Genomic DNA, 25894 nt, shown 5'->3' on the forward strand with positions numbered 1-25894 from the left:
CATATCCCCCCAAATACAAATCTCTAGTCATTCCCCCAAACTTGTTCCTCCTGAATTTTTCATCTCAATAAATGCCAACTCTATTCTTCTCTTGATTGCTTAAACCAAAAAATTGATATCATTTTTTACTTTCCCTTTTTGGCATTAGACTTCACATTTGAAACCAGTAAAGTCTGAAGGCAATAAGATTTTCATACTTGCAAAATAAGAAAAATATATTTGTCCCCTGTAAACATAAATATATTTAGGGAATAAAAAAATTGAAATAGTGTATGTTCTGCATTATATGCTTGAATGATTTTAAAATTATTCAAAAAAATAGAACACTGTAGATGGAGAACTTAGAAAATAGAAACTCTCAACTAGAAATCTTTCTATATCTATCTATTAATCTATGAAGCATCTATTTGTCTATAAATACTCAATTATCCCCAAATGGATACCTATAGAATCAAGAAATCTCATTAATCAGAGAAATAGCAGGAATTGTTTCAAAGCCAATTTCTTAACATATGCAAAAAAAAAAAAGTTGGACTTTTTGCTGCGTGTCCTACAACTTTCTTGAACTCTCTCACATCTCTTTAAAAATAAGTTTCATAAGTAGGCACTTAAAAAATTATGTAGGTTAAATGATGGCTAGAATTTAATAGTATTTGATATGTTCTAAGCTTCTTAAAAGTATTTTATCTTTTAGTCTTGATAATAGATCCATTGCATAAATATGGTTATTCCAGTTTTATAAGTAAAAAGCTAAGGTGTAGAGAGGTTAACTTGCAAAAGTTAGACAGAAAGTAAGCAAAGGCACTGGGTTTGTTTTTTTTTTAATTGAAATATAACTGACTTTCAATAACTTAAAAGTTCCTGTTGTATATAACAGTGATTAAATATCTTTATACATTCTGAAATGATTCTCACCATAAGTCCAGTTTTCATTTGACACCATACAAAGTTAATACAATATTATTGACTATATTATCTATCTATCTATATATATATATTATCTATGCTGTACATTACATTCCCATGACTTGTTTATTTTGTAACTGGAATTTTGTATCTTTTAATCCTCTTCACCTATTTCACTTGTCCCCCACATGTCCCCCATCTGGTAACCAACAACTGATTTCCTGTTATTTATGAGTCTGGTTTTGCTTATTTTGTTTGCTCATCTATTTTGTTTTTTAGCTACCTAATTTAAGTGAAATCATATGGTATTTGTCTTTCTCTGTCTGACTTGTTTCACTTATCATGAGACTCTTTAGATCCATCCACAAATGGCAAGATTTTACGTATAATCTTTTTTATCCATTGATCTATCAGTGGGCACTTAGATAGCTTCTATATTTTGACTATTATAAATAATACTCCAGTGAACATAGCAATGCATATACCTTTTTGAGCTAGTGTTTTCCTTTTCATTGGGTGAATACCCAGAAGTGGAATTGCTGGATTGTAAGGTAGTTGTGTTTTTAACTTGGTGGGGGGGACCTCCTTATTGTATCCCACAGTTGTTATATCTGTGCTAGGATTTTAACAGCAGAAGACTAACTTTATCCCTATACTTTGAAGCGTTTTAATCAGGAACGGATGCTGGATTTTGTCAAATGCTTTTTCTGCATCAATTGAGAGAACCATGTGGTTCTTCTCTCTTCTCATATTAATTTGTTCTATCACATTGATTGATTTGAGAATGTTGACCATCCTTGTAGCCCAGGGATGAATCCCACCTCCCACCTGGTCATGGTGGATAATCTTTTTAATGTGCTGTTGGATCCTGTTTGCTAGGATCTTGTTGAGAATCTTAGCATCCATATTCATCAGTGATATTGGTCTGAAATTCTCCTTTTTGGTAGGGTCTTTGCCTGGTTTGGGGATCAGGGTAATGCTGGCTTCATAGAAAGAGTCTGGAAGTTTTCCTTCTGCTTCAATTTTTTGAAACAGCTTCAGGAGAATAGGTGTTATTTCTTCTTTGAAAGTTTGGTAGAATTCCCCAGGGAATCCGTCAGGTCCTGGGCTCTTGTTTTTGGGGAGGTTTTTGATCACTGCTTCAATCTCGTTACTAGATATAGGCCTATTCAGGTTGTTGATTTCTTCCTGGTTCAATTTTGGGAGTTTATAGTTTTCCAGGAATGCATCCATTTCATCTAGGTTGCTAAGCTTATTGGCATATAACTATTGATAATAACTTCTGATGATTGTTTCTACTTCCTTGGTGTTAGTTGTGATCTCTCCCATTTCATTCATAATTTTATGAATTTGGGCTTTCTCTCTTTTCTTTTGGATTAGTGTGGCCAATGGTTTATCGATCTTATTGATTCTTTAAAAAAAACAGCTTCTAGTTTCATTGATACGTTCTACTGTATCTCTGGTTTCTACCTCATTGATCTCAGCTCTAATCTTGATTATTTCCTTTCTTATGTGTGGAGTTGGTTTGATTTGTTGTTGATTCTCCAGTTCTTTAAGGTGTAGAGACAGCTGCTGTGTTCTGGATTTTTCAATTTTTTTGAGGTAGGCTTGGATAGCTATGTATTTCTCCCTTAGGACCGCCTTTGCTGTATCCCATAGGTTTTGGACCAAATTGTCTTCATTCTCATTGGTTTCCATGAATTGTTTCACTTCTTCTTTGATCTCCTGGTTGATCCAAGCATTCTTAAGCAAGGTGGTCTTTAGCATCCAGGTGTTGTTTGTATGGAATCAGAAGAGACCCCGAATCACTAAGGAAATGTTGAAAAACAAAAATAAAACTGGGGGCATCATGTTACCTGATTTCAAGCTTTATTACAAAGCTATGATCACCAAGACAGCATGGTACTGGCATAAAAACAGACACATAGACCAGTAGAACAGAGTAGAGAGCCCAGATATGGACCCTCAACTCTATGGTCAATTAATCTTCGACAAAACAGGAAAAAATATGCAGTGGAAAAAAGACAGTCTCAGTTAACAGGTTAACCTAATAGCAATATATTAATACATTCCAGGTACAAATGGTGCTGGGAAAACTGGACAGCTATATGTAGAAGAATGAAACTCGACCATTCTCTTACACCATACACAAAGATAAACTCAAAATGGATAAAAGACCTCAAAGTGAGACAGGAATCCATCAGAATCCTAGAGGAGAACATAGGCAGTAACCTCTTCGATATTAGCCACAGCAACTTCTTTCAAGATATGTCTCCAAAGGCAAAGGAAACAAAAGCAAAAATAAACTTTTGGGACTTCATCAAGATCAAAAGCTTCTGCACAGCAAAGGAAACCGTCAACAAAATAAAGAGGCAACGCACGGAATGGGAGAAGATATTTGCAAATGACAGTACAGACAAAAGGTTGATATCCAGGATCTATAATGAACTCCTCAAACTCAACACACACAAAACAGACAATCATATCAAAAAATGGGCAGAAGATATGGACAGACACTTCTCCAATGAAGACATACAAACGGCTATCAGACACATGAAAAAATGTTCATCATCACTAGCCATCAGGGAGATTCAAATTAAAACCACATTGAGGTATCACCTTACACCAGTTAGAATGGCCAAAATTAACCAGACAGGAAACAACATGCGTTGGAGGGGATGTGGAGAAAGGGGAACCCTTTTACACTGTTGGTGGGAATGCAAGTTGGTGCAGCCTCTTTGGAGAGCAGTGTGGAGATTCCTCAAAAAATTAAAAATAGAACTTCCTTATGACCCTGCAATTGCACTCCAAAGATACAGATGTAGTGAAAAAAAGGGCCATCTGTACCCCAATGTTTATAGCAGCAATGGCCACAGTCACCAAACTGTGGAAAGAACCAAGATGCCCTTCAATGGACGAATGGATAAGGAAGATGTGGTCCATATACACTATGGAGTATTATGTCTCCATCAGAAAGGACGAATACCCAACTTTTGTAGCAACATGGATGGGACTGGAAGAGATTATGCTGAGTGAAATAAGTCAAGCAGAGAAAGTCAATTATCATATGGTTTCACTTATTTGTGGAGCATAACAAATAGCATGGAGGACATGGGGAGTTAGAGAGGAGAAGGGAGTTGGGGGAAATTGGAAGGGGAGGTAAACCATGAGAGACTATGGACTCTGAAAAACAGTCTGAGGTGTTTGAAGTGGCGGGGGGGTGGGAGGTTGGGGGAACCAGGTGGTGGGTATTATAGAGGGCACAGATTGCATGGAGCACTGGGTGTGGTGAAAAAATAATGAATACTGTTATGCTGAAAATAAATAGAAAATAAATTTTAAAAGAAAAAAAATAAAAGAAAAGAAAGAAAGAAAGAAAGAAGACTAACTTTAGATCACAGACCCTTAACCTCATAAATCATGCTCTTCTGAACAGGCATATATACCTAGCAGTTAGTAGTTATACCAAAAGCATATGTGCATGTTAAATGCACAGTACATTTATCAGATTTTCTTTTTTTTCTTTTTTTTTTTTTAAAGATTTTTTTTTTTTATTTATTTATCAGAGAGAGAGGGAGAGAGCGAGCACAGGCAGACAGAATGGCAGGCAGAGGCAGAGGGAGAAGCAGGCTCCCTGCTGAGCAAGGAGCCCGATGTGGGACTCGATCCCAGGACGCTGGGATCATGACCTGAGCCGAAGGCAGCTGCTTAACCAACTGAGCCACCCAGGCGTCCCTCAGATTTTCCATCAGTATCAGTTCTCATCTTTATTTTATTTAGTCAATAAATGAAAGTTCTATGAGAGTAGGCATGATCTCAGATATCTTAATGCTGTATTCTTAGGGCCTGGAAAATGGCCTGGCAAAAATTAGTGCTCAAGGAATATTTGTTGAATTGTTAAATAAATGAAAATATACTGTGTTGGCTCTCTAAAAATAAATACATCTTACTGCTAACAGCTAAAAACTTTGTTAGATTGTATGACTGAGTGACCAGTATATTTAAAATATGTATTAAGATGTACACTAATATTGTGGCTAGAACTATTACTATTATACCAACTCCTGAAATCATTTTTATGAGCCCTGGTAAAACTGATCATATCCCTGTTTACTTTGTAACCACTTGCTCACTATCAGGTCAATCATTGGACACCACTCTGCCCATCTCTCTTGACTATCCTTTAGCTTCAGAATCAGCCTACTGATAAAAAAAAAAAAAAAAGAAACAAGTTTACCTAGGAATTGTAGTGTGTAGACATTTATTAAAGACATAAACAAAGCAGAGTTTGCACAAAAAGATGTTTGTATTCATCTGCAAAAAGAGAATGAGAGAGAAAGCATGAATCAGCTATATCCACAGTGTTTCTGAGACTGTTATGGAGGGGATAAAAAAATACCTACTTTTGGTAAAACCCTGGAATGCAATTAGAAAATAATTCTTTTGCTATCTTGGCAGAGGAAAAAAGAATCTGAAGAGAATGAAAAGTTGGAAATGGAATGGTGGTGGTTCTTATTTCACTTCTGCTTAGACTTCTTATTATTACCATAAAATTACATCTAGTAGACCCAAATTCTGCCAGTGTCTTCTAACTCTGCCTAGACCAGCTGTCAAGCCTAGCCTGAATTAGTATATACATGTGTGTTCTTTTGGTCTTTGTGACATTATCAAGGTAGCTTAAAGCTTGAAGGTTAATATTTTAGCCAATTACATTTTAAGATTTTTTTTTCTTCTCAGATAAGCCTAATAGAATGCACTGAAGAAGATTTTACCCAATCTGATTCTTTTTTTCTTTTCTTTTTTCTCTTTTTTCTTGTGATGCCTAAAGTCAGGCTGCCAGCTCTGCTACCCCCCCACCTCAACTCCCTTGCCCTTCACCCAGGACTATGCTCCCCTGCCACCCTTATGGTCTGATTCTTTGCATCATAATTTTCATTACGAATATCTTGTATATAAATTATATATGTATTTAATGAATAAACCCTCTCTGTGGATATCTATATCCAAATAATCATGGAGGTCTAAATATTTAATTTGCTTGAAGCCCTTTTTTTATAATGTGTTTTTTGTTTATATTTTCCTCATTCATTGAGACAGCATTTCTTAAAGTTGTGAGCTTTTTGTGTAACCCACCATTATAAGTGAAATTTTTACTTGGCACTAGGATAAATAGGAACTGCATATCAGGGTGAAGTGGCTGATCAAAATGCAGGACTTAGTAATGCGTATTCTATTACTGGGTCCTTGGTTCTAGAACACTTAGTGAAATAAATCATGTGAAACTTGGATTAGAGTAGGTAGAGGAGATTGAATTTTCTGAAAAATTTTTCTGTGAGCTACCTTTCCTCTCCCATCCTAAATGGTAGCTGCCGACTCCATCGCACGAAGCTTAGTGGGAAGTAGTGCTTTAACTAGATCACTTAAGAACTTAGTGTGTGACCACTGTAATTTAGGGCATCTGACCCAGAGAATCTTGAGGATAAAGAGAACAAATCGATGCTGTGGTTACTATAGGGTTGGAATTTTACAGCACTCTTAGTTTGTTTGAGTGAAGGACGTTTTCGTTATCAACCAGAAGTAGTAGTCCGTGCTCTATCAGGTGTTGGCATCAGTGTGGGATTGTTGTGGGTCCTTGCCAATATGGTCACTCACATACAGGGAAAAGAGACCCAAGCAGCAGGAAGCCAGATGTGTTCAAGGGCTTCCTCGGGACTTCTGAAATGACTTGCCAACAATGGTCTGAAAAAGAGCTTTGTCTATCTGTGTTAAGGGAACTACAGGTGGAAGAACCCAGGAAAACATTTAAAGTGCTCCACCAGAAAGAAATGATTCTAAATATTTGTCAGCCCCAGGACTAGTTTATAATAGGAGCACAGAGTAGAAACTGATTATTCCATTTTTCTCTCCCATAGTTGAAGGTAGAGCACAAAGGCAAAGGAACCAAGTACTCTTCCCTCCAAATATCAAAGAATACCAATTGCCAGCAAGGTGGAAAGGAAGTCTGCGTGTAACAGGGATTTAAATGACCTCTTGGACACTATATATATATAGTGTATACATATATATACACACACACATATATACACATTTGTACATATATACATATATACATTTGTATGTGTGTGTGTATATATGTATATATACAGATATATACATATATACACACATTTGTACATATATACATTTGTATATATGTGTGTGTGTATATACAGATATATACACACATATATATACACATTTGTACATATATACATATATACATTTGTATATATGTGTGTATATATATATATATATTTTTTTCTGATCTGACCTTTGTTTTCACTAAAAGTGATCATAGGACCCTTGATTACCAAAAACAAAACAAAACAAAAAAACTGAAAAGTAATGAGACCTGCCCAAGTTATACCTGGTAGCACAGAAAAAGGTATCACTTAAATAAATTTTGAAGGGAAACTGGGAGACAAAAATAAAGTTACATTTTGATTATAATTTTACATTCTATGTATTATGTTTCTGTGGTATTTATGCAAAAGCATATAGTTCCTTACTAATGTAAGGAAGTTACATGTGTATTCCTATGTATTCCTCCCTGATTTTGACCTTCATAAGAATTTTACAATATAATTTAGAATAACATAAAGTCAATAGCTAAAACCTTAAAAATAATACTTTTAATTTTTAACTCCACTATTTTTATGCTTGTTTATTTAAAACATATAAAATTCTAGTTAAATGATGAAAACCTAATTCTAGCTCTTAGTGTGCTTTGTTTGGATTTATCTGAATTTTTAGTCTGTGTCTTGCACTTCCCTTCACTCATTTTGTCTTTCCTCCTAGCCCCCCCTTTCCTCTGGCAACTATCGGTTTAATTCTCTGTCTTTATAGATTCTGCTCTTTGTTCATTTGTTTTGTATTTTAGATTCCACGTATGAGTGAAATCATATGGCATTTGTCTTTCTCAGTCAGACTTATTTTAGCATAATACCCTCTAGGTCCATCCATGTTGTTTTTATGGAATCTTCTGTAATGTTCTTATGACCTAGTGGAAGAATACTTTTTAAATTAAATAGGGATATGAACTGAGATTGTGCCACTTAATGGCTGTTTGAAATTTAGTATACTTATCAGTAAAATAATAATAAAAAAATCAACCCTTTAGGATTACTTACAAATATTTTTTAAACTTCCTTAAACTTCCTTTGCCATATTTCTTTACTCATTAGGTAAAAAAACAATGTAGAAATCGAGTTATTTACTAATTGACATTCCTTCCTGTGTTATGCACCCTTCTTTTGCAGGCTTTTTTTGGCTTATTCTTACTCAGATTTCTATTAAAGAATATCTATGTGGTCGTAAGCAAGTATTTAGCTTTCTTTGCTTTCTCCATAACATTAGTTTTTAAACAACTGTCTCTCTGTTTTTTCCAGTTGTAGGCATATGATATGAAGCACTTTAATCTACTAAATCATTTTGAGTTTACTGTAACTCTAGAAAGAGGTTGGGGATAAAGTTGTTTACTTAGCTTTTCTTTTACAAGCTTAAAATCAGATATTCTGACATTCATCTGCACAATTGCCTAGATAGATAGTAAAACACTCTTCCACGCATTGCAAATTCCCGTGGGGGGAGATTCATCTGCTTCACATTATTGCATATCCCTGCCACGTGGATGGTTTACATCATGTTAACTTTAAAAGGGTCTGAAATGGTGTTTTGCAGATACAGGGAGAAAGGGATTGGATCAACAGTCTCTAATAAATAAGTGATGTTCTAGTATTTAACACTAAGTTATTTTAATTTATTCATTTGAAATTGCCTTTGTACATTGAAAGCAGAGGATCAAAACTGAATTTGGTGTTCCCAGAATGGTGTATTCTAGTCAAATAAATAGAGCCATCTGTATTTCCGTAGTCACAGACTTAATAAATCTAGTTTGTTCACAGACTCTATGCAGTATAGAATAATATGCTTTATGCAAAATCCATCCTCCAATCTTGACAATATTTTTGTTAATAATTTTGTTCATGATAAATTATCATCCATTGGAGGAAAGTTATTTCTAACTTAATAACTTATTGGCAGATTTATTTGATTAGCATTAAAAATTAACCTGAAACTATAGACCTGTGGCATTCAAGGCAATTCATTGTGTTTGATGGGAAAGATTAGAGTGTTAGGGTAGAAAGGTATAATTACTTAACCCAGTAAATTATAAAACACGTCATTAGAATTATTTTAATTATTTATTCATGAATTTTCAGATTTTTTTCAGGAATTTCTGGTTTAGCTTAAAAAGCAGCATTTCATAGTTTTACACAGGCAAAATTAAATAGACCTGGTATCAAAACTTCATTTAACTGTATAACTTATTTATATAGTGTGATTCTTTGCTTCCATATCTGTTAAATGGAGTTTTATGACATACCTCATAGTTGATGATGAGTTTTAACTGAATTTAGACCATAATAGAATATAATAATGTGAAGTTCAATATCCACCAAGATTGTATATAATAAACAATTGAAAGAATGGCAACATTGTGATTGTAAATATGTAGTTTAACTTAAAGAAGTATGCATATATATAGCTATATATGATATACATAGTTATGTATATACTATATATGTCTTTCAAATCCTTAAGAATAACTGTACAAATAGAAAAAATTAATGCTAATACTTATTGCTTTAACTTCTTAAAAATCAATATTGGTTGTCAGTATATGGAAAGTCACAAATGGTATAAAATAAAAACAATTAACCATAAAAATAATTTGCTTAATTTATTCCAGACAATAAATTCCTGTGTCTCTGAAAATGCTCACAAAACAAAACAAAAAAAGACAAATGTCCCAGATTTAAAAATGAGTGAAAGATGTTAATAAACAATAAAACTCCCACAAAAACCTACCAAGTTTATAAATACTTGAAGAAATGTAATCAAAATAGAAGTTAAAGGAAAAATATTTTACTTGTCTTATATTGGCAGAATTGTTAAGAGGTTACCAAGGATGCAAAAAGATAATCTTCCTGCATTTTGAGAGAGGGGATAACATACAGGGCGAAGCCTTTTAGGGAGCAAAAAATAACAAATTTTACTATTATATTAGATTAGCCATGAAAATGCCTCTTGAACTAACAGTTTAATTTCCCTATTAGTATGCTTAAACTGTGTTTAACAATAGGAATAATTTGTACACTGTAGCTTACAACAACTATTAAAGGGTACATTTTTATTTGTATTTATCATCATGGAAGTATGCTATATTGTTAATTTTTAAATGATCAAAAATGTGTTTAGAATGATCTCTTTGTAAGACATAAGACTATGAATACGTGCATGTGTACACATATATACATACATGCATACATACATACAGTAAACATCCAGTAGCAACTCATTTGTATGTGTGTGCCTGTATAACAGGTTGTTAACTAACAATAATTATTTATTGGTGGTAACGGGGATGTTTAACTGTTTTCTTTATATATTTCATTTCATTGTTGTATAAGTGAGTCTCAATAGCTTTTAATAAGAACATAATGTAAGCTATATAAATTACCTTAAATAAAGTAGTGGTTACAGAAAAAGAAGATAAGATATAAACAAATACAAAATGTAGTCAATTAATTTATATCATGAAGTCTGAATACCTGAGTCCTGGCCATAACTGGTATTGTATGGATTCTTCATTTCTGTTTGTGAGTGGTGAGTGTGGTATACTTTTGTTCTGTCAGAAATATCAGTGAGACAGTTTTAGGTTAGAGGCTTAAAAAATTTATCTGTAGCCATCCATAACTACAAACACATACATGAATCCTTTGCCTGCTGCTATTCTTTGTATATAGGGATTATGTAAAAGATGATGCATGTCCAGCAGTTCTTTGAATGCTGTTGAATTTGGAAAGGTTGTTCTTTCTTTGTATCTGAGGTTTAAAAAGCTGTGATTTGTGATTTTACGTTTTTTCTTCATGAGATACTCTCATATGTACCCTTCTACTCTTCATATCCATGAGTTGTATTGATTGTTTAATTAATTCCCCATATTGCTTTGGACTCAAATGAAGTTAAGTTTAGTATGTCCTTAAAACATTCCTGTTGAGTTTCTGGAATCTTCTTCTTCCAAACTTTTCCATAAATACTATTTAAGAATCTAATAGCAGGCCTTTCCCATTTTGCTGTATCTTTGGTCTCTCTTGGTAGGTTGGTTATGTGACTGCATTTTGGATTAGGCTTTTTCGATATTCAGTGTTGACATATGACTCATGGGTGGCTTGGTTTTGAAAAGACATGTGCAGAATATATGAAATGGCTATTTTGAAAAGGTTACATGGTATGACATAATAACAATAGAAAAAGGGTTACATGGCATGACATAAAAAGAAAAAATAATATTTGCTGAGATACAAAAGAAAGTAGAATTATATTGGTGATAATACATCTTAGCAGAAGGACATACCAATCAGTGTTTTCAATTATACAGAATTCTTCCATCTGGTACAATTCTAGCAAAAAAATAAATACTAAGGTAGAATACTGGATCTCATTTTACAGGGCTAATAATAATAATAGAGTGAAAAAAAAACTATTCTTCTGTGCTCATTTCTTTTGCAACAGCATACAGCTGGGTTCTATCTTTTATTGTATATATTATTTAAGAATTCTGTTTCTTTAAACTTTGATCATGTAGTTTCCTTACATCTGGTTTTATTTGGCACTTGCTACAGAGGGTGTATAAAAGGTTAGGTGAACATTTATATCCATCTATAATAAAAAGTGTGGATCTTTTATAAAAATATGCAAAATACTTATGTAAAATTTAATTATTATTTCTATTGTCTTAATGAACATTTATCACTATGATTTAAAATGATTTAAACTGTGTAAATTTGTAAAATGTTACTTTAACTTTTAATCTTGCTTTTGGATTTTTTTTTTTTGATTTTTGATTTTTTTTCTTTTATTAATTTTTTATTTTTTATAAACATATATTTTTTATCCCCAAGGGTACAGGTCTGTGAATCGCCAGGTTTACACACTTCACAGCACTCACCAAAGCACATACCCTCCCCAATGTCCATAACCCTACCCCCCTTCTCCCAACTCCCCTCCCCCAAAGCAACCCTCAGTTTGTTTTGTGAGATTAAGAGTCACATATGGTTTGTCTCCCTCCCAATCCCATCTTGTTTCATTGATTCTTCTCCTATCCACTTAAGCCCCATGTTGCATCACCACTTCCTCATATCAGGGAGATCATATGATAGTTGTCTTTCTCAGCTTGACTTATTTCGCTAAGCATGATACGCTCTAGTTCCATCCATTTGTCGCAAATGGCAAGATTTCATTTCTTTTGATGGCTGCATAGTATTCCATTGTGTATATATACCACATCTTCTTTATCCACTCATCTGTTGATGGACATCTAGGTTCTTTCCATAGTTTGGCTATTGTGGACATTGCTGCTATAAACATTCGGGTGCATGTGCCCCTTTGGATCACCACGTTTGTGTCTTTAGGGTAAATACCCAGTAGTGCAATTGCAGGGTCAAAGGGCAGTTCTATTTTCAACATTTTGAGGAACCTCCATGCTGTTTTCCAGAGTGGCTGCACCAGCTTGCATTCCCACCAACAGTGTAGGAGGGTTCCCCTTTCTCTGCATCCTCACCAGCATCTGTCATTTCCTGACTTGTTGATTTTAGCCATTCTGACTGGTGTGAGGTGATATCGCATTGTGGTTTTGATTTGTATTTCCCTGATGCCGAGTGATATGGAGCACTTTTTCATGTGACTGTTGGCCATCTGGATGTCTTCTTTGCAGAAATGTCTGTTCATGTCCTCTGCCCATTTCTTGATTGGATTATTTGTTCTTTGGGTGTTGAGTTTGCTAAGTTCTTTATAGATTTTGGACACTAGTCCTTTATCTGATATGTTGTTTGCAAATATCTTCTCCCATTCTGTCAGTTGTCTTTTGATTTTGTTAACTGTTTCCTTTGCTTTGCAAAAGCTTTTGATCTTGATGAAATCCCAATAGTTCATTATTGCCCCTGCTTCCCTTGCCTTTGGCGATGTTCCTAGGAAGATGTTGCTGCGGCTGAGGTCAAAGAGGTTGCTGCCTGTGTTCTCAAGGATTTTGATGGATTCCTTTCGCACATTGAGGTCCTTCATCCATTTTGAGTCTATTTTTGTGTGTGGTGTAAGGAAATGGTCCAATTTCATTTTTCTGCATGCGGCTGTCCAAGTTTCCCAACACCATTATTGAAGAGGCTGTCTTTTTTCCATTGGACATTCTTTCCTGCTTTGTCGAAGATGAGTTGACCATAGAGTTGAGGGTCTATTTCTGGGCTTTCTATTCTGTTCCATTGATCTATGTGTCTGTTTTTATGCCAGTACCATGCTGTCTTGATGATGACAGCTTTGTAATAGAGCCTGAAGTCCGGAATTGTGATGCCACCAACGTTGGCTTTCTTTTTCAATATCCCTTTGGCTATTCGAGGTCTTTTCTGGTTCCATATAAATTTTAGAATTATGTGTTCCATTTCTTTGAAAAAGATGGATGGTACTTTGATAGGAATTGCATTAAATGTGTAGATTGCTTTAGGTAGCATAGACATTTTCACAATATTTATTCTTCCAATCCAGGAGCATGGAACATTTTTCCATTTCTTTGTGTCTTCCTCAATTTCTTTCATGAGTACTTTATAGTTTTCTGAGTATAGATTCTGTGCCTCTTTGGTTAGGTTTATTCCAAGGTATCTTATGGTTTGGGGTGAAATTGTAAACGGGATTGACTCCTTAATTTCTCTTTCTTCTGTCTTGTTGTTGATGTAGAGAAATGCAACTGATTTCTGTGCATTGATTTTATATCCTGACACTTTACTGAATTCCTTTACAAGTTCTAGCAGTTTTGGAGTGGAGTCTTTTGGGTTTTCCACATATAGTATCATATCATCTGCAAAGAGTGATCATTTGACTTCTTCTTTGCCAATTTGGATGCCTTTAATTTCCTTTTGTTGTCTGATTGCTGAGGCTAGGACTTCTAGTACTATGTTGAATAGCAGTGGTGATAATGGACATCCCTGCCGTGTTCCTGACCTTAGCGGAAAAGCTTTCAGTTTTTCTCCATTGAGAATGATATTTGTGGTGGGTTTTTCATAGATGGCTTTGATGATATTGAGGTATGTAACCTCTATCCCTACACTTTGAAGAGTTTTGATCAGGAAGGGATGCTGTACTTTGTCAAATGCTTTTTCAGCATCTATTGAGAGTATCATATGGTTCTTGTTCTTTCTTTTATTGATGTGTTGTATCACATTGACTGATTTGCGGATGTTGAACCAACCTTGCAGCCCTGGAATAAATCCCACTTGGCCGTGGTGAATGATCCTTTTAATGTACTGTTGACTCCTATTGGCTAGTATTTTGGTGAGAATTTTTACATCTGTGTTCATCAAGGATATTGGTATCTAGCTCTCTTTTTTGATGGGATCCTTGTCTGGTTTTGGGATCAAGGTGATGCTGGCCTCATAAAATGAGTTTGCAAGTTTTCCTTCCATTTCAATTTTTTGAACAGTTTCAGGAGAATAGGAATTAGTTCTTCTTTAAATGTTTGGTAGAATCCCCCCGGGAAGCCATCTGGCCCTGGGCTTTCATTTGTTTGGAGATTTTTAATGACTGTTTCAATCTCCTTACTGGTTATGGGTTTGTTCAGGCTTTCTATTTCTTCCTGATTCAGTTGTTGTAGTTTATATGTTTCTAGGAATGCATCCATTTCTTCCAGATTGTCAAATTTGTTGGCAGAGAGTTGCTCATAGTATGTTCTTATAATAGTTTGTATTTCTTTGGTGTTAGTTGTGATCTCTCCTCTTTCATTCATGATTTAATTTATTTGGGTCCTTTCTCTTTTCTTTTTGATAAGTTGGGCCAGGGGTTTATCAATTTTATCAATTCTTTCAAAGAACCACCTCCTAGTTTCGTTGATTTGCTCTATTGTTTTTTTTTTTGTTTGTTTCTATTTCATTGATTTCTGCTCTGATCTTTATGATTTCTCTTCTCCTGCTGGGCTTAGGGTTTCTTTCTTGTTCTTTCTCCAGCTCCTTTAGGTGTAGGGTTAGGTTGTGTACCTGAGACCTTTCTTGTTTCTTGAGAAAGGCTTGTAGCGCTATATATTTTCCTCTCAGGACTGCCTTTGTTGTGTCCCACAGATTTTGAACCATTGTATTTTCATTATCATTTGTTTCCATGATTTTTTTCAATTCTTCTTTAATTTCCCGGTTGACCCATTCATCCTTTAGAAGGATGCTGTTTAGTCTCCATGTATTTGGGTTCTTTTAAAACTTCCTTTTGTGGTTGAGTTCTAGCTTTAGAGCATTGTGGTCTGAAAATATGCAGGGAATGATCCCAATCTTTTGATACCGGGTGAGTCCTGATTTAGGACCGAGGATGTGATCTATTCTGGAGAATGTTCCATGTGCACTAGAGAAGAATGTGTATTCTGTTGCTTTGGGATGAAATGTTCTAAATATATCTGTGATGTCCATCTGGTCCAGTGTGTCATTTATAATCTTGCTTTTGATTGTCACTACTAATGTACTACCATGTATATTTAATCTTTTGACATTATATTTCTGTATATGTTCTCTATATGTATTTTAAAATTTTTTTCTGTAATTTAGATTGATTGATAAACAGTATAATTATAGATTAAGACCAGATTCTGCTCTACTCTGTGAGCTTTTGCAAGTATTTTCTTTATAATAAATTATAACATCTTTGGCTTTGATGTTTATGTCCTACCATTAATTTTGGGACAATTTGAGTTTCCTGAGCTATTGAAAAAGACTTTTTTTAGAAAAATAATTTAGCAAAATTGAGCAAAATGTTGGGCCAATGGTAATCACCAGTCCTATTGGATAATTGTTGGCCAACTCTTGATGAGAACTCCTCTGTGAGTGACTATAGAGCTACTAACACACTCAGTAGCACCGGTCATGGATGGTGCTCATTTGCTGCTCAATGCATAGTCTGTAGGTTCTAGAAAAGCTTTCTTAAGCTTCCCATGCTAGAAATTTCCATGCTAGAAATTTCATTTCCAATAAAATTTGCTTGGATTGAGGTTAGAGAGTCCTATGATTCCACTTTTTGTCCATGAGATATGTTCAGGCCTGGATTCCTAGTCTTACAAAGCTCTTCCCCATCTCTCTCATCATTTATTTATAATCTCACCAAAGTATGAAAATTTCTTCTAAGCAAGATACCCAAACTCAGAAAACATTTTGGAAAAGACTGATCAATTCAACTAAAATGCAAGCAATCAAATTAAAAAAACAAAACAAAAAAACTTAAGCATATAAAATTGAATGAACAAACAACAACAAAACTACCCAAAGCTAAAGATTGACAAGAAACTCTATTAATAGCTCATACACTTAAATTTTAACTTTCTTTGGTAAAAGTAAATAATCCAGTAGCATAAATGGGCAATGTAATGACCAGGAGCTTTATAGAAAAAGTTGTTCCTGTAGCTAATATTCATATAAAGAAAATACCAAGTTCTACAGACAATTCTATACAAATTAAAGTAGGTTTTATCTATCAGATTGGCAAAGTTTTGATAATAAGTGGTACCAAAACTATGGGAAAAATGCACCCAATACAGTACAAATGTAAGTTCTTTCAGTCTTTCTGCATGGCATCTTGACAATATACATTGAATTTTATAAAACATGTATTTTTTTGTCACAGCAGTATCCCAGCAGGGAATTTACCCAGTGAATGTATTTCCAAAAGATAAAGGTTCATGAAGGACCTTTGCATTATTATTTGTAATAGCAAAATACTTAAAGACAAAAAGTAAGAGTCAATCAAAATATTCAATAATAGGATACTCATTAAATAAAACTCATTGCATTCTTCTGATTAAATACTCTCCTGCTATTTAAAAGAAAGCAGAGGATTTGTATTTTAAAGATGGAAGTTTTTGAGATATATTTTAAACTTAGAAAAAAATAATATCATGGATAGTGTAGATAGTCAACCCACCTTGTTTTCTTTCTGAGCACATAATACATTCTAAGTGCTTTGTCTACATCTTTTACATAAATAATTACCTTTTTTTCCATCTAATCCAATCTGTTAGCCTTGGCCTTCAGTTGCCTATTCTGCAATTTGTCATCATGGATCTAATTCAAAATAAGAATTTGGTAAGAGGGCTCATTTCTCTTCTTTGTCTTAAGTCACTAATTTATGCCCTTATAAATAATTTGTAGTAAACTCCCATGTAAGCAAAATAACATACCACTACATGCATACTTGGTCTTCTTTTCCTGCTTTTTTGTTTGACAAAATCTGTGGTAAATAACCAGGTAGTTAATTCCAATTACTAATAAAAAGCAGTGGATCTCTATACTAACCCATCCAACATGGTCCATCAACTCTGCTAAATATCAGAGAAATGTTTTTATTCCAGCTGACCTGGAAAGTGAAATTCCTCATCCTCCCCAAATTGGTAGATTAAAAAAATAAACATTTATCTCATAGTTTCTGTGGGTCAAGGATCTGGGTGCAGCTTAGCTGGGAAGTTCTATCTCAGGGTTCCTCATGAGGATACAGTCAAGATGTCAGCCAAGGCTGCATTTATCTCAGGACTTAACTAGACCTGGAGGAACTTCTTCCAAGATTGTTGGCTAGCCTCAGGTTCTTGGGTGAAGGTCTCCATTCCTCCTCCCCTCTTTGCCTTAATGTTGTCACAGGGTGATGACTGACTTCCCCTACAAAAAATAGTCTGAGAGAGTGCACACTCCTCAAAATGGAAACTTTAGTCTTTTTATAATCTAACCTTGGCAGTAACATACCCCATCACTTCTACCATGTTCTATTAAAATAAGTCACTAAGTCCAGCCCACACTCAAGGTTAAGGGAATTAAGTTCCATCTCTGAAAGGATGGAGTATCAAAAAATTTTAGACATATTTTGTAAATATCTAACCTGCAGAATAAAATCATTGAGGCATACTTTTTTTTTCTTTAATGTGTCATAACTCAAAGCTTCAGATAAAGTAACCATGGTTGATAATTAATCTATAATATAACAACAGAAGGAGCACCATGTCACCTGTACATTGCAACATTACTGGCTAATCACTAATTTGACTTTTCCAGCCTTGATAAATATTTTTTTCATTAGATAAACTAAATAATATATTTTGATTCCATTTCCTTAGTATTGAAAATTTTTAATTTTGTCCATCAATCAAAATAATGCTTTGGAGAATATTTGATATCAGTGTTTTTATAGGGAAATTGAAACCTGTAACCAAAAACTGCCACTCATTTTTTTCATTTCCCACAATTGTATTATTATGTCTTTCAAATTTTGAAGTTAATTTAGAAATATAGTATTTAATATATTTAAATGTTTTAATATTTATTCATGTACACAAAATAATTAAAATATTCAAAATTAAAATGATCCTTATGAATAAAAGTACCATAATTAAACTAGATTCTCAAAAATATAGATATTTGTAGTTTTATTTAAAATTTCTGTAATTCATTTTTTTTAACTTTTCAGAGGTATTTTTTAAATTAATTTTTTAATTAATTTAAGAATTTTTTTTTTTAAAGATTTTATTTATTTGTCAGAGAGAGAGAGGGAGCGAGAGTGAGCACAGGCAGACAGAGTGGCAGGCAGAGACAGAGGGAGAAGCAGGCTCCCTGCTGAGCAAGGAGCCCGATGTGGGACTTGATCCCAGGACGCTGGGATCATGACCTGAGCTGAAGGCAGCGGCTTAACCCACTGAGCCACCCAGGCGCCCCTTTAATTAATTTAATTTAATTTTTTTTTCAGCATTCCAAGATTCATTGTTTATGATACACCCAGTACTCCATGTAATATGTGCCCTCCTTAATACCCACCTCCAGGCTCACCCAACCGTCCATCCTCCTCCCCTCCAGAATCCTCAGTTTGTTTCTCAGAGTCCACAGTCTCTCATGGTTTGTCTTCTCCTCTGATTTCCCCCAACTCACTTCTCCTCTCCAACTCCCAGTGTCCTCCATGTTATTCCTTATGCTCCACAAGTAAATGAAACCGTATGATAATTAACTCTCTCTGCTTGACTTATTTCACTCAGCATAATCTCTTTCAGTCCCGTCCATGTTGATACAAAGTTGGGTATTCATCCTTTCTGATGAAGGCATAATATTCCGTTGTATATATGGAGCATATCTTTATCCATTCATCTGTTGAAGGCTATCTTGGCTCTTTCCACAGTTTGGCGACTGTGACCATTGCTGCTATGAACACTGGGGTACAGATGACCCTTCTTTTCATTACACCTGTATTTTGGGGGTAAATACCCAGTAGTGCAATTGCAGGATCATTGGGTAGCTCTATTTTTAATTTCTTAAGGAATGTCCATACTGCTCTCCAAAGAGGCTGCACCAACTTGCATTCCCACCAACAATATAAGAGGTTTCCCCTTTCTCCACATCCTCTCCAACACTTGTTGTCTACTGTCTTGTTAATTTTGGCCATTCTAACTGGTGTAATGTGGTATCTCAATGTGGTTTTGATTTGAATATCCTATAATTCATTTTATCCACAACTTTCAAATTGGATTATTTTCCAAATATATCATGAATTAGGCAAAAGTGTAATTTAATTTAACACATTTTTATGAGTGCATTTTTATATAATAGCTTATACTAGTGTTTCTAATTTTTTCATTCTTTGTAGCATTTAGCCTATTATAGGATAAAGTTAACTATTTTACTGAACTCCCTATAACTCTACCTTTTTCTTTCTGAATTTAGAAGGGATATCATAATGCTGCTGTTATTTATACAGACCTGACTTCCTTTCATTCCCATATTTATTACTCTTTGGTAATAGTTGTTTTATGCAAGATCCAGAGAGAAGATTGACAAGGGACTTATAAGCAATTACTTTATGAAGCTCTCAAGATAGAGTATCTCAATGCTGTGATAAATATTGGCCAGAACATTAGAGTAGGAAATCTAGTGACAAAAAATATGAGGAAATAAAGAAGAAAAAGAGAGAAAATGAATTTATATTTCAGCAGGGTTATAACACTGAGAAATGGACTTGAATGAAGGGAAAAGGGGAGGCCCTAGTCTCCAGTTAAATTGAAAGAAGATCTTTTTGTGCTGAGTCAATTACTCAGGTTGGAAGTTTCACTAGGAGAAACCCAGGGACTGGTTATGGGATCTCCAGTAAATAAAATAAAATACAAACACATTCAATGGCTTGACCAGGTGCTAGACTAATTCAGTGCAATGTCAACCAAGGGCTGAATTTGGGATTATTAAATATTTATATTATTTATTTAAATATAGAAGATAAAATGCGTACTATACTGACAATATCAAGGAGTAGTTTAAATTTTATATATGTTACCATATTTATATGGTACATTCAAAGCATGCTACTATTCATATTATTTGGTAGCATATATGGATTTTCCTACATGCTGACCCATGACAGACACTGCAGTTGCCACTCCTTGCTGCAGAGTCCCATCACAGCAGCTTATAGTTGGTACTCCGTTTCTATAAGCTTCTCTGAACTCTCCCATGGAATGTTTAAAAAGTTAACAGAGAAAATATTTGCATATCACATTGCCTTTCTAGTAGGATATGGAATTGCTTTTTCCCTACACAGCTGTGTTAACAGGCAGCAGGTTCTTACATATTCCTCATTGAATTTCAACTTCAATATTACCTTCTGCCTAGATCACTTGAGTATGTAGGACTTTTCACTTTCCCAAGCGATATGCTGGATCCAGCACATACTGGCTTGCAAGAACTGACTTAAATTTTCAGTAAATTTACCAAATGGTGGTTAAATTATTGGTACCTTGAAATCAGCCATAATAAGATATTAATGTCTAGCTCTATCACAGTCTACACCTGGGCCTTTCAATCTCAGGAGGATGCTGCCCTGTAACAAAGCCATTCTAAGTTCTGCTTTCTCAGCTGGTTTCTGCCAAAAACTTAATTTGAGGGAACTGGATTTCTGGCCTCCCTTATCTCTTCTGTGGAAATTGCTTTTGATGTATCCATGCTTTGCTTGAAATTTACTACAACAATCTCTGTCTGAACTTTTACATTTTCTCAACTGCACATCACACATGCTTACAATTGGGATAGATTTCTTGTGCCCTCTATTTCTGGTTTATGATTTAACCTTTTCTGAGGTGTAATTTCTTTCTTCCTTTTCCCCATTTTCCTACACTTTCTGTCTATCTGTATGTATCACCAAAATTTTAGGTGAGAACTAAGTGTCAGAGGATGCTCCTGACAACACTGACAGAGAAAAACAACAACAACAACAACAAAACTTTTGTACATGGGAGATGTGTGGGAATTTGACTCTTTCTTTGATGTGCCACTGGGTCTTCCCTGCCTGCCCCGCCATAGTTTTAGAAAGTTCACTATATAACCTGTAGAAACAGTTGGGCTCATTGTGCATTGAGAAATCCAGTATGTACTGGAACTGCATTATATGGATCATTAATTGGGAATGTGAAAAAAAAGTTTCCTTGATACTATAACAGAACACCTATTTGAAAAGTCATAGTCTGGTCTGTCAGCATTGGCTATATGATGTCACACAAATTGACTGAGTTTTGAAAAGTACCTGAATCAGCCATTTGTTCTGAATTTAGATAGATAGGGTGATGATTACCAATTGAATTTTTAACTGACAACACTGAATGCCAAAACTTATTTGCCTATTATATATTTTTCTAGCAGAATTTAATGTCACCTATAGTGTATCTATTCTTTCAACATATTTTACTATTAATCTAATTTCAGAAATAGTCTGATTTATTAATATTATAAAACTACTCAAACAATATAGAGGTATAAAAATACACTGAAGGCCTATTTATTTTCCTTGATCATGATTCTACTCTCTTCTCCAAAAGTGTATTGTTAAAAAAAAGTATTGTCAACAATTTAATATATATCTTATTATTTGAATATCTTTAATTTCATAAACTGAAGAGGTCTTCATAAATAAGGTTCTAATATAAATTATTTTATAATAATTTTGTTTAAATATTTATATATTTTGAAATTTTTACTTCATTGTATATAATTCTCATTTATTGCACTCATAGTATTTTATTTTAAAATTTGGGCATATGACAATATATTTAATCATTTTCGTTTTGGTAGGTGCTTAGGTCATATTAATTTTTACCATTACATAAAATTTGAAGTTAAAAAACTTGAACAAAAATATTTAGGTGTGTACTTTTGTAAAATAAATTTCTAGAAAAGACATTACTAGATCAAAATGAATATACATGTTAAATTTTGAGATATACTTCTAAATTCTCCCCCAAAATATACATAAAACATTTCTTCTCCTATAAAAACTATATAAAAAATGCACATTTTACCATTTTAAAATTGTCAATCTCATGTTATAAATGAATATTCTTACTCATTGTTAGTAGAAATATGTCACATCATAAAGGAAAATGTAATAAGATGATATAAAATTACAGTTGATTTTCTCCTTTATGTTTCAAGAAAAAAAATGCACTCTGGGGCATGGGAGGATCTAGTGGAAAAATACAACATTTAATTGTTGAGATCACAGGAAAGAATGTGAATAATCTGTAATCAAATGATTATAACTAAGTGCTGCCTATGAGAGACATGTAAAGAGAAAGATGTCTGATAAATATTTAACACAAGGATAAAAAACACTTAAAACATAATCTATACTCTTTCAAAGAGATGCCACGCACATAGTTAAAAATTTCAGAATAAAGATGACAACAGATGAGGAAAGAAATCAAGCTGGCAAGAATATTCTGGAAAATACACAGCAGGAGGTAACACATCTCAGGGTGTGGAGAAATTCTTGTAATTGAGCCAAGGAGGAATTCCCAAGAATTTCTCACCCACTGCAAATAATATGTAAAACCCATATTGTTAAGAACCAAGGATGCAAAAGTGTTCTATTAAAAAAAAAGGTAAAATAAAAAAAGTTTATTGGCTTTTATCACAGTTGTGGAATGGAACCATTTACAACATTTGAAACATTGTTAGGTAATTGATTAGGAAGACTCATGAAAGTATATATAGAGAAAAGGGAGTTGGTCAGTTTTGTGGAAAGAAGAGTGACCTAAGTTAGGGGAATACACAATAAGCCTAAATGACTGCCCCTGAATATGAGCAGTTATTGATTGATTGATTGATTGATTGATTGTCGTACCCAAGAAGCACCTCTTCCAAGTGATGTTTTTGCTGGTTGTTTTTTTTTTTTTAATTTATTTTTTATTTTCAGCATAACAGTATTCATTATTTTTGCACCACACCCAGTGCTCCATGCAATCTGTGCCCTCTATAATACCCACCACCTGGTACCCCAACCTCCCATCCCCCACCCCTTCAAAACCCTCAGATTGTTTTTCAGAGTCCACAGTCTCTCATGGTTCACCTCCCCTTCCAATTTCCCCCAACTCCCTTCTCCTCTCTAACTCCCCATGTCCTCCATGCTATTTGTTATGCTCCACAAATAAGTGAAACCATATGATAATTGACTTTCTCTGCTTGACTTATTTCACTCAGCATAATCTCTTCCAGTCCCATCCATGTTGCTATAAAAGTTGGGTATTCGTCCTTTCTGATGGAGGCATAATACTCCATAGTGTATATGGACCACATCTTCCTTATCCATTCGTCCGTTGAAGGGCATCTTGGTTCTTTCCACAGTTTGGCAACCGTGGCCATTGTTTTTTGTTGTTGTTGTTGTTTGTTTGTTTATTATAAATCTGGCTACTATTGACAATTTTTAAAGGGTAGAAGAACATGCCTCTCAGATTCTCTATTGTTAAGCTATCTCTTTTTCTGATTACAAGTCTGCTCCATGATCCTATTCTTGAGAATGTCCACTATTTTACTTTTCTTCCTAGAACCCTCATAAATAGTAACCCAAACTTTCCCTTTCTATATTCTTCCAAAAAATTCTAATGTTGCAAAATCTGTGATATTATTTAATTATCTTAGCATTTAATAATTTGTGTTTATGGTTCAACATTCATTATCTCTTTTCTATCTCAATCTCCAGTTATAAAGTTGGGATGCACCATATATATATATATAACATATATATATATATATATATGTAACATATATATATATATAACATATATATAACATATAATAATATAAAATAGAGAATATAATATATATTCTCTAATAATATATATAATATAATAATATATTAGATATTATATATCTATATATCATATAAGAAAATATTAGAGAATATTATATATATATTATAGAGATATTATATCAGCAAAAATTACCATCATTTCCATGGTGAGTTGCAGTGCCTCTAAGAATTGACCAGATGCTGAATTTGATGATTTCAGGCTTTCACCATATCTAAAGAAGCAAACTTAAAAAAAAAAAAAAGCAGCAAATTTCCAGATGATTCATAATCATGCAGAAATGCTCAGATAGTATTGCTGTATTGGCCAGTATAGAAACAGAACCAGTAGAATCTAACTATCAATTGATTGATTTAAGTGAGAGAGGAATTGCTTATGTGATCATGGGGGTACTGGCTAAGCAAATTTGAAATCTGTTAGAGCAGGCTGTCAGGAAAGGCAGACTGGAACTCTTGACAGGAACTGCTGCTACTGTCCACAGAGAGAATTTCTCCTTCTCCAGGAAACCTCAGTTCTGCTCTTAAATCTTTTTAAGTACTTGGACAAGGCAATCCAAGAATATCCAGGATGATCTCCTTTACTTAGTCAACTGACTGTTAATACTAATCAGATCTATAAAATACCTTCACCGCAATACCTAGATTAGTGTTTGTTTGAATAACTAGGGACTATACACTAGCTAAATTAACAAAAAAGTGATCACCAGAGTTGCCAAATCTGTCTTTTCAAGAAAGACTGAAAATCTTAACTTTAAAAATGCCAGACTACATGATTTTTAAATGTTGTTTCAGATTCAAATGAAAGAAAACAAAGGATTTTCCATCTAAAAAGGAGACCAACTCTCTCAATTTGTCCAGGACTGTAAGTTTTACTGGGATATGGGTCTTGCAGTACTAAAATCAATATAGTCCTAGGCAAACTAAAATGGTTGGTCACCCAACATCCAAAGAAACCATATATTATGTAATTTCAGATTGTGTATTTGAATTTAAGGCCATCCTGAATTCCCAGGAGGTAGAGAGGGGCCAGTAGAATTAAATAGACTTGAGCAGAGGTTATCAGTCTATTTTGTACTCCAGTCCAACTTGGGGACATACTATGTTTGCATCTGTGCATTCCTCCTACAATAATGATTCTGTCAACCAAGGTGGGCAGGCAATGAGGATTTAGGAAGAGAAATTCCCTAGTGGAATGTTAATCAGAAATTTCAACAGAGGGGCAGTTGGGAGAAAATACTCAATTGATTCTAGCATGTATTTTTATTTCATCAGGAGATACAACTGACATAGTATACTAAAGAATACATGACTTCTCTGTTTTATAAAATTGTTAAGGCTATCATTAAAGAAATTTAGGTACATAATGAGAACTAAATGATGAACATTAAGTTCTACATGTAAAAACTCAGAGAAGTGGCGATGACCGGGCATATGATCTAATGGATAATACATGTCTTTGACGATATTTGTCTCTACTGAGTACAAGAAAAATTTTTTTGGTTAGCTATCAGAACATCTTATGGTATAGACTGATTACACAGTATCAACTTTAGTTTAATAAAATAAACTTTAGAGAACACTAAAAAGGTATTCACATGCAGGATCCCTTGATAAGCTGAATACTTTCAACTTGAAGTTGATTTCCACCTAATAAAGGTTGAGGCACTTAAGCTAAACACTCCTTCCATAGAAAGCTGCCTTACTTCTGGAAATAGATATACTATGAGGTACATGGTTGTAGGAGAATCATTCAAAATGCCTTAGGTTTATTTTC

The sequence above is a fragment of the Mustela putorius genome, unplaced genomic scaffold, assembly GCF_011764305.1.
Source record: "Mustela putorius furo isolate JIRA1106 unplaced genomic scaffold, ASM1176430v1.1 tig00003845_pilon_pilon_pilon, whole genome shotgun sequence".
Taxonomy (NCBI): Eukaryota; Metazoa; Chordata; class Mammalia; order Carnivora; family Mustelidae; genus Mustela; species Mustela putorius.